This window comes from Ambystoma mexicanum, chromosome 7p, assembly GCF_040938575.1.
Source record: "Ambystoma mexicanum isolate Mex_15411 chromosome 7p, UKY_AmexF1_1, whole genome shotgun sequence".
In the NCBI taxonomy this organism is placed as follows: Eukaryota; Metazoa; Chordata; class Amphibia; order Caudata; family Ambystomatidae; genus Ambystoma; species Ambystoma mexicanum.
Genome location: NC_090939.1, coordinates 325,114,284 through 325,131,897, shown reverse-complemented (window position 1 = coordinate 325,131,897; position 17,614 = coordinate 325,114,284). Strand labels below are relative to the sequence as shown.

Below are 17,614 nucleotides of genomic sequence, written 5' to 3'. Positions count from 1 at the left end.
CTGCTAATGATGAAATGTAGCAGCAGGGGTCGGCCGGCGCCGCAGAGGCGGTGACTGAAATGGCAGCTCTGTTAGAATAAATAATAGGCAGCACCTTTGAGCAGTTGCGTTTGGATTGCTCAAAGATGCAGCCTATATGGTGGCTTCACTCGGGGGTTGGGAGGCATACTCTGTGAGGGGTGTCACCCAGTGTGGTCAGCACCCCCATCCCACTAGTGATGCCACTGATAAAATCTAGTCAATCTATGCAGCGTCATATACATCTTATGTAGTACATTCAGCTGCATTAATCTATATCTGGCGTTCCTTGAGACCTGTTTCCCATAAACAAGGCATTATCCCATTCCTCATCCTTTAAAGTCAGTCCAAATCATTATTCCCATGCTAGCTTAACCAGAAGCATCATATCCACCATGACAGTCAACAATCTACCATATAGTCTAGGCCCAGAGTCGCTGTTGTGTTCTTGATTTCGAATGTGATGCCCCGGCTCCCCACACCTTTGCATCCTCTTAGCACCACATTCAAAGTAACACCGAGCCATGGATGCATTCGACGATCATCTTTATTTCCCTCTCCAGTTTCTGTTCCCAGGCTCTAGTGGCCCTTTCTCTTCTTCCATCAGCCCTGTGCCCTGTCCTTCCTTTCCTCCCTTAAGGTGGTCCTCTGTTTAAGGAGGGCTGTCCTTAATCGTTCTAGACACTGGTCTCCAGCCATCCTCCAGCTCATACATCTATGCTAGCGTTTCGTCCCTTTGTGGTTCTGCAGTTAATTCCACCCACATTCCTTTGGAGATTTTCATCAATCTCATGTACATCAAGAATTGTCCCAAATGTAACCCATATTCCACCCTTGCTTCCAGGAATCCCCTTAATGTCCCGTCTTTAAAGACATCTCCTCAAGTGGCAAGTCCCAAGTTTTCCCACACCCTCATACACTTAAGTTCATTTCCATCCCCACCCATGATCGCCGACAACAGGCTATGTGGAGAGTATGGGTCTCTTACCTTAAGTAACTTCAGCACCCTGTTCCATATCTTCCTGCCCAGCAATAAAAGTGAAGGTCTAAACAGCAGTCAATTCTCTGATATCCGTAAGGCCTCTTTCAGCATAACTGGCTTGATAACTGTCTGAATCAAATCTGTGTCTATTGTCGCCTCGTCTGACAGACACCCAGACAGGAGCTGCATTTGGGCTGCCAAATGATATAATTCATAGAGTCATCAACGCAATCTTGTGCCTCCCTAGACCCCTTTACGACACCCTCAAACACCATAGCAGTGTTTTGCATATGCACATTCGCAATACCATGATATATATTGATTCCTAGGTATTGAAAAGAATCCACTACCCATCTAATGCCAAGCACTGGTAATTCTTCCATTTTCATCGTGGCTACCGGAAATTTGTCCCTACTTGCCAAAATACCTGAGAGTTCAGCCAAGTAGTCCAACACCTAGATAATAAGTGGCAAATTATCTCCTGGTTTCTCCAGGTATAAGAACATACCATCTGCATACAAAGAAATAAGATGCTTTGTCCCATCTACCGTTATTCCCACCACATCAAACTCTTTCCTCACGTACACCGACAGTGGCTCCAATGCCAAAATAATCAACTTTGGCGACAATGGGCAACCTCGTCTTATACTCCTATGCAACTTCCAGGGTGCTGATATGTATCTGCCAGTCTTCACCCAAGTCATAGGTCCTCATTACGACGTAGGAGGTAGCCATGGTGCTACTAGCACCATGGCTACCCCCTTACCGCATTCCGGGTCCGGGTTCCAGAAATAGGGACTTACAGGGTCATTCCACCCTTGGAGGACCCGGTAAGTCCCCATTCTGGGACCATTCCCCATTCCCATTTGAGCACCCATAGGGCTCAATGGGAATGGAGCTAATAACGGTACCACAATTTGCGGTAGCGTTATTAGCTCTGAAGTCCCTTAACGGGTCCCATCCATAACGCCTGGTAAAACCAGGTGAAAAGGAAGGGACCCGCTAAGGGACCTCGAAATAGGGTGTTTAGGGATTACCGGCACCGGTGTCCTTACCGGTGCCGGTAATCCCTTACCACCTACCTCGTAATGAGGCCCATAGATTTGCTGTATATCATTTGTATCTATCTTAAGAACCCGTCCCTATCCACGGATTTACGCACAGTGGCATACATCCAGGGCCATTAAAGAGAGACCAGTAAACAGAGTCAGAGGCTTTAACAGCATCCAGAGAGGCAACCGCATAAAAAGCCTCATGAGACTGAGGTCTGTCGAAAACATAATGGAGCCTTCGCAGATTGAAGGAGGTATTTTTACTACCGAGCGCAAACCCTGTCTGATCTCGATGTATAATCGATTCAATCACCTACCGCAATCTCCCAGCAAAGAGAGCTGTCAGGATTTTAACATCCTGGTTCAGCATTGATAATGGACTATGCAACTTGCAGAATTGTTGCTGTTTCCCCAGTTTAAGAATCTGCACAAGCACAGATTCACATATGCTACCAGGTAAGCACCCCTCTTCATATGCAGTCTCAAATACTCTTTACAGTGTTGGTGCTAAAATATTCCCATAAAACTTTATAGAACCCGAAGCTAATCCATCACCCCTCAGCGTTTTGCCAGTTTTCAGAGAGGCAATTACCACAATTAGCTCCGCTTCCGTAAAAGTTCTTGCATTAACCTGGATAGCTCAATCTGGGACAGTGCAAAACCAATCTCTAATCCCCCTATAATTCCACATAACGATTTATAATATCTACTAAAGGTGTCGTTAATCTCAAATTGGGATCTCCAGCTTTTGACGCATTTGTCCACAACAGAGGATATCACATGACGAGGATTTGCTTCACAATTTGCCCGTTTTATCTCCTTCTCTGTGCATCCTTCATACGTGAACACTAAAATGGAAATAACGATTTATAATATCTACTAAAGGTGTCGTTAATCTCAAATTGGGATCTCCAGCTTTTGACGCATTTGTCCACAATAGAGGATATCACATGACGAGGATTTGCTTCACAATTTGCCCGTATTATCCCCTTCTCTGTGCATCCTTCATACGTGAACACTAAAATGGAAATAACCTAAGTCTTTCCCATGCACCCATGCATTTTTGCCAGAGGGCCCCTAGATCCTCCTCCCGAGAATCACCCAAATCCAATAAGCCTTCTAGCATCTTAATATTACTCTGTATCCTCTAGCTCTCTAGTCAGAGATTTCCAGATTTCACCCACCTTGGCTATAGTCTCACCACTCACCACCGCCTTAAATGCTTCCCAGCTACTCCCAATTCATCAACACTTCATTGATCTCAAATAACTCAATAATTTTATCCTCCAGATAATCTCTGAGCACCTCATCAATCAAGAACTCTGCCCTCATGCACCAGGTTGGCACCAAAGTCAACACCCCCCTTAAAAACTACATTGAAATTAATGGAGCGTAGTCCAATATTTACCTACCCATATATTCCACATCAATGAATTCACTCAGATGTTCCACCCATGAGAATAGATAATCAATGCATGTGTGTACTCCATGTTGGACAGAATAATAAGAGTGCCTCCTACCTCCCACATTATGCGCTCTCCACATGTCTTCCAAAGATAAATCCTCCAATACTTCATTAAAAGTCCTAGCCAGTACCGATGGTGTCTCATGCTTATCATCCGATCTGTCTGGAATTTAATGTGCAGTTAAAATCTGCACCCTGAATCCAGAAAGCATCTAGTGCATGTGTCAATTTGACATACAATGAGAGAAAAAAGCCAGAAGCAGCATGATTGGGGGCATACGAGTTAACACTGCACACCTCCCTATGTTCCACATAACCACACACCACCACCAATCTCCCCTCATCATCCGAACAAACATCTATCATCCAGCAATCGATATAAGGACTCCTCTAGCATATATAGAATGGCAAAATCCATATCCCACTCCACCCCATTTCGCTACAACATCATTTTGTTAATCTTTCAATAGATGAGTTTCTTGAAGTAGAGCAATCTTTACCTTTTTCCTACGTAGATAGGATCCAGCCCTATTTTGTTCAAGAACGCTGTTTAACCCACAAACATTCCATGTTATCACCTTAATATTTGACATTTATGCAAAAACAGCTCAGTCTCCATTTTAGCCGACCCATCTTCCCCCTCAGTTCCCCATCTATTCGGACTCCATATATTTTGGGAGGTGCACTAGGCTTCTGCATTTTGTTTATAAAACATCATTCCCATCGGCTGACTTGTGGCTTTGATTCAGTACACCTATCCACATTGAGCTGGTCTCACCATATCTAGACATATATAGACTCTCTTGTGCGCCTTTTCCTGAAACAACCTTCAGCAGAACCTACCTGCCCTGCCAACTACCGCCCTATTTCCATCACCTCTTTCCTGGGGAAGCTGCTATGGAATCTGCATTGCCCCAACTCAACTCACACACCAAACCTGTTGGTGGTCATCAATCTGGATTCTGAGCATTCAGAGGCACGGAAACTTCTTGGTATCTGCCTATCTGCCTATCTGACATCCAGTCCTGGTGCACCTCCAACAATCTCTGCCTCAACGCTTGTAAAACTGAGATCCTTCCTGTCAGGACCCCTGCTCCCTCCTTCATCCCACCACTCTGGCCTTCCTCCATGGGCTCTCCCCCCTGCTCCCTCTTCTGAAGCCAGAAACCTTGGAGTCATCTTCAACTCCTTTCTCTCCTTCCTCCCTCACACTCAGGACATTGCCAAGAAGTCCCACTTTCAGCTCTTTCTTCTCAAAGGAATTCTCACTTTTCTCACTTTCCCCCAGAGGCTCAATGCTACTCGAGCCCTGATTCTCTGTAGGCTTGATTATCACAATAGCCTCCTCCTGAATGTACCTTCTTCCCCTCTGTGACCCCTCCAGATAATCCAGAATAGGGCAGCGATACTTATCCTTGGCCTTAAGCCCAGGGACTGCATCTCTCCTGCTCTAAAAAGTCGTCACTGGCTCCCGGTTTCTGCACAGATTAAATTTGAATCCCTCCACATCATCAACAAGGCTGTATAGGCCCGGGGACCACACTATCTTCAATGTTATCTTACTAAATATTGTCCCTCTATACCACTACGTTCCTCTGGAGGAAGGCAGGTGGTCGATCACTTTCTAGAGCTGGCTCCCTCCTATGGAACAACCTCCCCTTGCCTCTGCTCCTTGATCAGGACTTTCTTAAATTCTTTTTTAAATTCTTTCCTCTTTACCTCCTCCTTCCCTTCCTCTCTCCTCTGCTAATCCCACAGTTGCTGTGATTGGTGTCTGGGGGCCCCCATGCATCCTCCGGGCCCCTGACCTCCAACACCCAATCGGCCCAGCTCCTGTCAACCCTCAGCACTTGCCTTGCCACACCCTCCACCCTGGAAGTTAGCACTTTCTCCTAGCATGGCACTCAACAACCTAAGCACTTCATCTTGGCTCACCCATGACCTCGGATTCCCCAGCACTTATGCCCACTGCCCTCTTCCTTGCTGCACTTGCACGTTCTGAATTCTCACAAGGCATAGTAGATTCGTCCTTTCTTCCTTTTCCCTCCAGTGCGCCTATTAAATATTGTGTTTTGTAATGTATTTCATTCCCTTGTTCCCTCCCCTCACCATGTGGATGCTTTGAAACAGTATTTTACTTGCTGTTTAAGTGCCTAACCAGCAAACCATAAATACATAAATAAATAAACCAAAAAAATACACAGAAGTAAACAAAAGGCTGAAAAGTGTAACAGCATTCAAGCCAACCTGCCCTTTCCGCCCAACAGGGAACAGAAACCCAGGGAGATAACAAGGTACCCAAAATAAGCGTATCTTGTACAAAATATAAAAAAAGTCTGGGGGCAACTAGCCACATCCATAGGACTATGCCTGATGAAATTCCACTTGCAAGAACGGTCACAGAGACTCCCAGTAATCATTCAACCTCTTGTAATGTGGGTTTTTCCCATTCCATCAAGAGCACCCAAGTCCCATTTGGAGTAACATATCTCAACAGCGACCCTTCAGAAAACAAGCAGCTTCCAATTTCTCCATCACCCATTGTTGGTATTTAGACCGGCGCTGAAATCCCAATGTTGTCCATCTATTGGTTTGCATCTTCTGGATTTTCAAAGAATGAAGCCATTCCTTCATGAAGCACCTTCAATTTTGCCGGATATATTAGCATATATGTTAGCCTCTGTTGGTGTAGCCTCTCTTTAGTAGGAACAAACACGTTGTGTTTCTTCTGCACTTGCGCCATATAGTCTGGGTATATCGCCAATGTGGAAGACCTTCTTCTTATGCTGACACCTTCTCTTGAGAACTTTAGGATCTGTTCTCTATTCTTGAAATATAATACCTGTGCTATGATAGGTCTTGGAGGGGCGCCTGGTGGAGGACGTATCGTAAGAGATCGATGTGCTCTCTCTATCATGAACCCATGTGAGAGCATACTCGGACCAATTTCTTGCAATAATACATTTTCAATGTAATTAGTCGTGTCTCGCCCCTCCTCTCCTTCAGGAAGTCCCATAATGCAGACATTATTAGGTCCATAACTCTCTTCAGCATCCTCAATCCAATATTCAAGTATTTTATTTTTTGCCTGGAGGTCCTCCACAGCATACTTTGGCGTCTCCACAGCTTATGTATTTTCAGATAGATTGGCATCAGTATTGCAACTCTATCAGCTAGCGACCTAACATTCTGTGACAATAAATTAACAGCTATCTTTACTTCATCAATTTTGAATTCAATCGAAGCATGTAACGCTGCAATAGCCTCAACGACTTTATCATCATCACCCTGCTGACCTTTGTCTTCCTCCCTTTGACTGGACAGTACTGAGGGGGCCCGTAGCTGAGCACTTTTATTTGAGTTTGAAGTTAGACATGTATAAACCCCCTGCTACCCGTTGCTGTGATAATGTCCCCGGTCAGGTTGTCAGGTCACCCAAGGGCCTGGTTTATCATGTGTCTCCCACCTTGTGTGGTGCTCCTCAGTTAAAAAGACACCAGTGCCCATACAGATTGAGCTAGGTTTAACGTCACTTACTAGTCACTCAGAGTAGGCTCGTAATATCAGGCAGTGGATACCTGAGTGGATACCCGAGCCCTCCACTCGTTATACAAGTAATATTATGGGCTGTCATAGGCCTGGACTGCGCTGAACGCCCCAGTGGCAGCCCAACAAAGGCTGCCTCACCCTTTTGCTTGATCCACCCATCTCCTCGCTCTGAACCTTGCTGTAGGACTGCGTGTAGTGGGGCTGGTCTGACCCCCGTAGGCCTGACCTCACAGCAGGTGCACCCTATTCTGTACTCCCAACATGGACTTGTGTTCACATATGACAAGGTTCTCTATTACATGATCCGCCATCGGCCATCCTCACTCGTCAAATACTTCCACCATCTTGGACTGCAAACTTCACTCTCTAGCAGGGGTCCACTTAACCGGGCAAGCACTTGAGTGTGCAGGTATTCTGCCAGCAACGCCCCATCTCCGCCGTCTGAGGGGTCAGTGTCACACAATTTCTTCATCAGTTACAGGATTGTGCCCAGGACCCTACATCTACAGCATCTTCACAGCATACTGGCTAGCCATCTCCCGCAGTCCCACTGTCTTACTTACACTACCAGTGAGCTCCTGAGATGCTGGCTGTGTAATCTCCCTCAGGGACTTCTTAACTGGGCCTACAATATCGAGGGTTAGTTCTAATGGGTGGTGTATGTGGGGCATTCGATCTTCAATGCTTCTGTATCTTCGAACTACTCTCCTCTGCCTACGCTCCTCAACCCACCATCTCTCCTTCCCACGTCTTTCTCCCCTGTCTCTCCAAAGTTTTTCTCTTTCTCCATTTTCCACATATGTCCACCATCCAATGTTGCTAACTTCCATCAATCTTACTACTATTTCCTACTCCACTTCTCCATGCTACTACTCCCCTCCTATACATTGCTTCTCCTTCCTTCACACTACTACAGTGTCCTTTGCACTACTACTTCCTCCTCATGAATATCATCCCATTCCACAGTACTGCTTCTCTCCCCTCACTACACTATTACCACTCTCCTCCTCTCTGTACTATTTATACTCTCCCCTTTCCCCCCAATACACCCTTCTATTCCCCAAATTTAGGGATATGGTTCTCTGCTCACTCTTCTACTACTACTACACAGTCGCTCAATGTTCTCATCGTCTCCCCACTTCTCTCCTGCACCCTCTCTTTGTAACCAACTCTAACACCCCTCTCTACTAGCCTACCTCTCTTCTATCAATCACTCCCATGCACTCTAAGTACTACTAACCCACTCCCCTACTCCAATTTCGCACACTATCTTTAGCTCTATTTCTCTCTCAATCACCTTCTATACACTGCGCTCATACACTCTCTCAATCACCTCTTCCCACACTAAACTACACTATACTATGCACAACTGGTAGCACTCTCTCTCACAAAGACTGTGGGCCTCATTACGACCCAGGCGGTAAGTTACCGCCTGGGTCGTACCTTTACCACCATGGCGTAAACTACGTTTACGCCATGGTGGTTGGCGGACTTACCGCCCCATTCCGAGGTTGGCGGGGCGGTAAGTCCCCAATCCCCATTTACCCATTCCCATTTTTGCCCCATAGGGCATAATGGGAGTGGGGAAGGCGTTAATTACGCCACCGTAAATTACGGTGGCGTAATTAACAACAAGGTCCCTTAGCGCCATGGATTTTAACACCTGCTAAAAGCAGGTGTTAAATCCTCCATGGCGCTAAGGGAACTCGGAATCAGGCGGTAAGGGCCGGCGCTGTTTACGCTGCCGTAAACCCCTTACCGCCTGGGTCGTAATGAGGCCCTGTATGTTTACTAAGCTCTGCGATCAGCTCTCCTGCACTCCACTGCACCGTCCGCCCTCTGCCTGGACTCTTGGTTTACCTTCATCTCCTCCTACGACCCACCCAACAACCTACAGTCTGCCTCACCTGTGTTAGGGAGAATTCTCTTATAAGGCTAATTTCCCAAACCTAGTGGGTCCCCCAGCAGCTTTGCTGGATTTTTGGGGTTTGTTTTTTTCTCCTGCTAAGAGTGAGACTCTTTCACTCCCACTCTTAGGCATGATTTGAGGTATGTCTTTGACTTGTTATGTGCTTATGGGCTATGGGGTTCCCTTTTACTCCATATGGTATCATCTGTTTTTCTGTATGTGTGGTACACAGCACCCTCAGTGCAGTACCACAGGGGTGTCACAGTGACCCCCAAACATAGACTCCATACCCTGCGACTGACTACTGTCTCCCAGGGCATGTAAAGTCACCATTGGCTTTACTAGTCCAAAATTGTGAACACAACCAGTACAAACCATCATATTGTGGAAGTACTGGTAAGGGGTAATTCGATTGCCCCTGGGTCTGTTTTCGAGGGGGCACGTCCTGTCCCCCCTTGTCGAGTTTCTGGCTGGTGGCAGTGTTTACCACGCAAAATATTCCACCGGAATATTCTCTACGGGAGTTTTGGTGCACTTTTGGTGTAATGTTAAAGATACCGCCGGTTTATTTATTTAATATTAAATCAATGGTTGGGTCTTTTTGCCAGAACTCGATTCTAAAATGGCATGTGTTTCCGTCTCTGTAACTCTGACCAAGGTTGAGCCCTTTCTTCCACTATTTTGGCGGGCTTCTCCACAGTTTCCTCCTCGACGAGATCTTCTCTTCCCCTGGTCGGAACCACAAACTTCAACCACTGCCAGGAACAACTGCCCCCGCTGGAGCTTCCTTCCTCTTTAAGGTACTGTGTCCTGCCTGACCTCCCTTTCTACAGATTGCTAAAGGTGACCCTTAAATCCTTGGCTTCTAAACTGGGTTGGCTCCAGGCCTTCTAACTTTATCTTCTGACTACCCCAACCTCTTTTGAACACTCTGCAAAGACTTTCAGTGCACTTTTAACCGTGTGATCCTGGGCACATTCCGCTTGGCTCCCTTAAAGTGGGCCTAGCCTATGAACTTTGGCTCTACAGTATAACCTGCCTTTCTCCCCTTGCTCTGAACTCTTAAAAGTGTTGGGAACTGTTTTATTTTATGTTCTGCCTTTTCTCTCCCTTTTTAACCTAAACTATTGGAGTGCCATCTAGGGTAAGCGCTTACTTCTGTCTAAACAAATAGTTGTGCTTTAACCCTGACTTGTCTGATAATTATCAAGGGAGGTGTGGATACTTACCTGACAGTGTTTTAGATTACTTTTCATTGAGAGTGCTAGTGTATTACCTAAAGTGTGTTTTAAATAAATAACCATATACTTTTTATACAAAGCTATGGTCAGTGTTTGTTTGCTCTACTGTGTTTTGGTCCTATTGTGTATACTCTGCATACTGCCCTACTCTTCTTGAGAGAAGTCTGACTGCTCAGCCACAGCTACCAGGTAAATCTGGGTGGTGCAGACTGCTACCAATTGGGTTTACTGCTGCTCCTGTAGTCTTAATCTTTTTGCAGTGTTCCCCAAGGGAACTGCACAGGATTCTGCCTAACAACCTGCTATCTGATAGTACAGCTGTTGAATCTTCAATATGTGATCTCACTTTAATTTTTCAGAACAAATCTGCAAATTGGGAAAGTGCTTCTAGAATAAACCAATCCCTGACACTATTGGGCAGCCAGAAGGAGGATAAAGACCTTAAAAGTCTGCTTCTTTTTAGATTGGAGTGTAAGGGAAGGGTCGGACTGGGACAGGAAATAGGCCCGGACACCCAAACAAAAGTGGCCCACCCCTCGCCTCAAAGAAGTGGCACACCCCTCGCCTCACGACCCTTGACCTCAGATGACATCACCGGAAGTGGTGTCATTTGTCCCCACCCCACGAAAAATATGGTTATGATTTCACTAATGTGATATAAATTTTATACAAGAATGGATCACCATATGTATCATTAATATCTGTGTGTATGGATCCATATTGTCAAATTACTGTGAATGCAAGCAGACGTCCAAGGCCAAATGATAATATGCACTTACCCTTAAGCTATTTTTTATAGAACAAATATGCATACAATATCACCCAACCTGTGTTGGTACTCATTTATCCACCTAAGAAGGATGAAAGGGCGAGATGGCCTTTCAGGGATTCGAACCGGCAGATCAAACATGCATCGCAGCAGTGAGCGCTCAACCCACTGAGATATCATATCGGCTATAGTAAAATGAACAATTATTTTGTAGTGGATACCATTAAACTGGTAACTGAGATTTAACAGCAGCCTGGTAAGTTCATCTGCAGGTCTGGTGCAAAGTTGGCCACATGTCAAGCCTGCATGCATCTACTTTCAGGCTTCAGAGGTTGGCAAAATAGGGAAAGCAGCGCACTCATAGGACATCCCATACTCTGAGCAATCGTTACCTCATGCATGCAAACAAACATCCTGAACAGCATGCCAGGGAGATGGGAAAGATGAACAGATTACAACAAAGCATTCATTGTGGCAGAATGAAGTCAATGGCCACTTGATGTGCTATGGTCAAATATTTCTACACTGTACAGAAGCTTTTAGGCACAAGGATTTTGCCAAGTGATCGAGGACACTGAGATGGAATGTCTTGTGATGATCATTACAGAGACCACAGCAGAAAAAAAACATGCTATTACTGCAACCTGCGAAAGGCAAAATATGTTTATCACTAATATCACTAATATATATGTATCACTAATACAACAGCACAGCCACTACAGAGGGCACCGTGACCCCTGGAGTGGCGGCACAGTGACACCCGCCAGCCCCGGCCCCTTAACTTTGCATGCAGCAGCAGCATGTGAATAATGCCTGCATCATAATTTATGGTGCACACATCATGCATGCAAATCAATCATCAAAGCGAGGTAACATGTGTTACCTCGCTTTGATGAATTATGCCCTTGCAGGTGTTTTTTGTCTCTTAAAAAATGTAGAAAAAAAATTCCACTTCTTTTTTTTTCAATTTTTTTTTTCTTTTCGACCCGGCCCAGGCGTGGGGAAAAACCGGCCCCCACTCCATAGGGCCGAAGGGACCAATCCGACCCTGCGTAGGGGCCTCTTCTATGATTGGGTTCATCAGCCTCTTTACTTCAGCTGTCCCATGACACGCCTGCCGTCGCTAACTGGAGCTGTCTTTAAGGAGAGTTTTAGCCATTGTGGCAGTCCTATTCATAACAACTATGTCCTTTCCTTTGTCAGCAGGTTTAATTGTTATGTCTGCATTTTGCATTATCATCTTAAAGCCAGGCGATCACGTTTTGTCAAATTGTTGAGTGTATCATTTCTATTCTGTTCTATTTCGCCCAGTCTTTTAAAGAGTTCCTTTTGAAATGTTATTTATTCTGCACTAATGTTTGGTGGAGGGGGTAACAAGTAGATGGATTGTGCAGACCGGTTGTTTCTTTATTCTCATTTAGATCTAAATCCCTAATATATTGTTTTTGGCTAATTATTCTTATTATTATAATTCTTTTCCTTTTCTGTTTTAATGTTTATTTTGAAACTATCATGTTATGAGTTGTACTTGTTGATTATTCTACAAAAAGAGATTTGATAAAAGTGTTCAATAACAAAAACAAAAATAATAGTAGGAATAACCTGTATTCATTTATAAGTAAGTCTTCTGCCATTTCATTATTTCAATTTCACATGAGAGAAGGCCCCCACAAAGCACATGCACCTACTTCGTTATAGTGAGATTTGTAAGCACAAATCAGTCTTTTGGGAACTTCTTCTGTTACTTACACCTCTTTTATGTAAACCTGTTGGGGAGTTTAAGAATAATGCACAATAAGGGTTTCATTTGTTATCTACAGAAAACCTGTGGTAAAGCTGATCCCTATAGAAGATCTGCTTCCTCCTTTCCACAGTCTGAGTACTCAGTGCTCACAAGCAAGTGACTTATTTATTAGTTGTGTACTTCCTTGCTGTTACACATAAACCTGATATAAAATATAAGACAGTAAGCCATATTTAGTCAAATACTGTCATGCACCTTAACCTTGCCGCTAGAGGATAGTCGCATACCTGAAGAAGGCAATCAATATTTTGTATTAAGTCTAGAGTATGATTGTGCTGACTATTAAAATTGTTATGGCACCGCATGCTCAATTTTAGGACAAGGTTTAAAATCACATCAGATTCCTTTAACTTTCATTAGAGGGTGATTAATAGTGGGTACTTTTACCTAACAAGGCACAAAGAGCGAATGGAACTTCCTGATCAGAGTGTCTGCACAATACCGTAACCCAGGGGCAGAGATCTCTCTACTGGGGAGAATTGCGCTGTTTCATGCATCACCTAGTCCTAGTGTACTCTGCTCCTTCCTGTCATCTTATAATATGTCAGTCTACTTGAAGGAGTGGCCTTATTCTAGCAGAGCCCCATATTCTTGTACCTGCTCCACCTGCTTAGGTATATACCCACTGTTCCCCCTGGTAGCCAGGTGATGTTGCATGCCCCATGATTTTATTCCTGAGGGATTTCTTGATCCGGGACCGAGGCATACAATGGGTGGCTGCTATATTTAACCTCCTTTACCCCAGTCCCCATGGGAACCACAGCTGCATAGGGGGGCATTGCACTTGTAAAATAAAATTGCTGTTAACAGGAGATGGGCTACAACCTGAGTTCTTACCTTATTAACAGACACATACACCCAGGTGGATTTTATAGGGATCCCAATGGGAACCGCTCTCTATTTATAAAAGAAACACATATGCACTTATTACTAATTAACTATTCCATTTCTAAAATTCCCCTGACGTGGGTTCCCTCTAAATGGGCATCTGCTCCGTCAGTCCACCCTTCCTTGGAGTGGTCATAGTTAGACCCATATTGTGGGACTAACGGAACATACCACCTGTCTAATCCCTGGTACCACCCAGTAAAGCATGAGGCCAGACGATGGTCTCAGTGGGCCGTAGGCGGCCTCAGGCAGGCCACCACTTCCTTCTTCTATCTCATGCTAGGGTACTTTACTCTGTCTAACATCTGCAACATCTTTCCTTCCTCTACTCCCTCATTAATCCTCTATGCTTACACCTACTAAACATCTAACCTACTTAACATTTCCCATAATATCCCCCTTCTACTTAACATTCATACCATTTATAAATATATACACTACCCAACATAACACTTTCTAAACACTTCAATAAATATATATACTTTAACACAAACAATGACATACAACATATAAAGCATCATCGCACAATGGTGGTGACTGCTGCAGTCTCTGAACCCCTTTTAGTACCTTCATGGGTCTGTCCTATTGGTGGTTGCTCTGGCTGTGTGTGTCCTGTGCCCTGATGGAACTGGGGTGTGGCCCCACTTTTCTTTTGTCTGGGTGGCCTTGTCCAGCACTGAAATTACCACACACCCCTCACTCCTCTAAAAAATGAATTGGCGGCCCTCTGCCAATGTAGGGGCTTGGCCACAGCAACCACCTGTGGCCCTGTGGCACACTGATTATTCTCAGTGGGCCCTGTGGCTTGGGGGGACCTCCAGACATCCCTCCCATGCACTGGGAACCATCTTCAGTTCAGGTGGCACCTCTGTTGCCATGGGAATTCTGCCATTCTCACCACCACGCCCCATGACCTGCTGGAGTCTTCGACCCACTCTCTCTGCATTGCATCAGAGCAACGCAGGGTGTGGGCCACTTCCCTTCACGTGGGCTCCCTCTGTCGCAGCAGCCCAAGACTTTTCTTCACCAGTGCTGCTACAACGAGGCAGCCCGAGACTTCAACCCCGTGGTCTCTTTACCCGGGTTGCCAGGAAGGGGGTGCAGGGGCTGGGACTTTTCTTAGCTGCCATTCTCCTCCCGCCCACCTGGCAAGTGCGGCCTGGGAAGACAAGATGGGCTGACTTGGGGGCATGACCGGTCTGCCTCTTGCGGCCCTGACTGGGCAACTCTTCTATCTTCGGTCCTGTCAGTCCTGCGCACGCTGCCTGGCCATTTAACCCTGCTGAGCCTTTCCAGACTGGCCCCTGGGGAGGCCAATCCGGTGCTATGGCCCTGTGAGTCCCAGGCTGCTCCTGACATGCAGTCCAGGCCCATGCTTATCAAGCCTGGTCGCCCAGCTCACGCCGCCCGGCAAGGAAGGTCCTCATGACATGGGGGAACACTTGAGGCTGCAGCCCTCCCCCACCCCAGGGAGGTACTGCAGCTCTTTTTACTGTCACTTTTTTCCGAATTCGTAGATTCTTTTCTATCCTGCCCAGTCCATTCTTGTCCAGTGAAGTTCTGCTCCTTTGTTCTTTCCTTCTTTTTCTTTTTTAAATATTCCACCCAGCCCCATGGTTTGCTGGATTAATCTGTCTCCACAGATGTCCTGAGTACCTGTCCTAAAGCCTTGCATGCTTGTCCTGATGGTTGGGGGTGTATTTCCCGAGCTAGACCAAAACACAGGTGTCCACCCACTGGTGGAACACCCATGTCCCCTGCACACCAAACTGTTAATGTAATACAATCAACATGTACGATTATTTAAATAACCATAATTAGTCATAATCCCTCTTTTTAGTAATCACTTTCAGCAATAAGCAATATATCAACAGTCTTGAATGTTTCTATCAGTGTGATATCACCAATTCTTTTTGTATAATTATATTTTCAATATGTTTTTAACAGAACAAGAAACTTTAAAAAAAAAAGAATTCAAAGTATCCACATTAGGTAAATCCCATGCTTCCCATCGTAATCTATGCCGCACAGCCCCCTTCAGTCCTTATTACAACGCTCTTTAGATGCTCATCAGAGTCTCAAAGAGTCCATAGAACCTGAAGGGAATCAAAGCCCCTAAAAATAGAGAATGCAGATCACCCCCGCGCCCCCACCCCAGAATAGTAGAGTAGCAGAAACCTGCAAACTACTGTGGTACAAAGAGGAACTTGAATCTGCAGTATCGTCCAGGGGAGTGTATGCGAACAAAAGCAGCAACACTTTCTCATTATTGTAGTGATCTGGGTGCCAATATGTAGCTGCTGGTCAGATAGCACAGCGAGTACAGCGCTCACTTTGATATCCCAACCCACGTTTGAATCCGGGCAGGGCCAACTCAGCCTTTCATCCTTCCAAGGTCGATAAACCACCATGAGTAATAATAAGCAGCATTCAGATGCCTGAGGGTTCGTAGCGCTAAATAAAAGCAAATTATTATTATTATCTGGGAAATCTACACTAACGCAAAGCCAGGTTAATGTTAAAAAAATATTGCAGGTTTCAGGACACAGCGGATAACCTTTTTTAAAAAATATTCTTCTCTTTCCCTCCAATATATTGGTTATTTGGTCAGATAAGTATACTGAATGTTTCATTAAAAAGATGATGGCATATCAGTTTTGTGTATGTTGATGTGTGTGTGGGCAGAGAGGCCGTGGTGATTAGCAAGGGGGATCTCAGACATTAGTCTGAAACGGTCTCCCAACTGCCAACTTCCGGTCCCAGATGAGAAAGCAATTCTTGCACTGGGCCTATGGAACGGAACAGGAAGTGACGCAACATCGGATGGATTGGACAGTTCATGTGAGACCTCAGAGCTTCTGATGATGGATTTTCGAAAAATGGGTGGTAAGGCCTTGAGATGAGTAGGAACAGGAGGCAAATGACTTCCTCACAGGTATGACAGCCTGGACATAGACAATAACTAGGCAATGATGAGAGTGTGGAGAGCTTGCTAAAGGCTGGGAGGAGGCACCTTTGGAAGGAAGATCACAAAGAGAGGAGGTTGCATGGATGGAGCAGAATAGAGAATTCTTAAAGCCCCTTCAGAATTTCAGGCGCTCTTTCAACTGAGCCGCAGCGAGTTTTCCACCACATTGCCATTCCAAATTAGTTTCAAGTTCAACTACTGAGAAAACCTAATGACAGTGCGTGCTTCACAAATTGCTTTGATTGCCAGTTTACTTAGTGCTCACATATCCTTTCTCCAAATGGCCTCCTCAATGAGGATTTTTTCCCTGGGTATATTTATTTATTTAATCGTGGTTTTACATTTATTTTTTGAATGAGACATTTTAACCTTTTTTTATAGATATAATAGTGTATTGTGCTGACTACCCACACAGTCTACAGATTTAAATATGCACACAAGATAGTGGAAAAACGAAAACAAGAATACTCAAGATAACATAGTAATGTCACCGACAAACATGCATCACCACACACATTCCCAATAAACGGAAATAGTGTACCCATCACACATTTTTGCGAAAGGTACATTTCCTGCATGTTCCAGTTTTATTATCTAGTCCTGTATTTTTACAGGTAAAGTTCCATGAACAGTAAGACATGAAACATACTCCTGCTCTGGCAAAGCTAGAACGGAAGTCGAACGCTAGACTTGTTATGATGTACACAGATACCACCTTGCAATTACATGTTACCTTTTCTGGCAGACAGCAATTAACACAAGTCAGCAGTCTTCCAACCTACAGTTTTCTGTGTTATAATTACCTGAAAAGTAGTCTGCAGTTTCTCCTACTATAAGCGCTTCTTACCTCCCAGGCTGCGCTGGAGCCATGGAAGCTACACAGGCGCTGCCACACGGTCTCTGTGGGAGCCATAGAGTGCTAGGTTGGGGAGATCTCAATAACAGGCTCCACTCTGAAAAATGTTGCTC

The 17,614-nt window shown here is 45.0% G+C and overlaps 1 protein-coding gene across 2 annotated transcripts in view; it reads left to right on the top strand.

Annotated features, from left to right (window-relative positions):
- The window catches only part of JAM2 (junctional adhesion molecule 2), a 653,454-nt gene that overhangs the window by 152,403 nt on the left and 483,437 nt on the right, over nt 1-17,614 (top strand). The gene's annotated exons all lie outside the window — the stretch shown is intronic.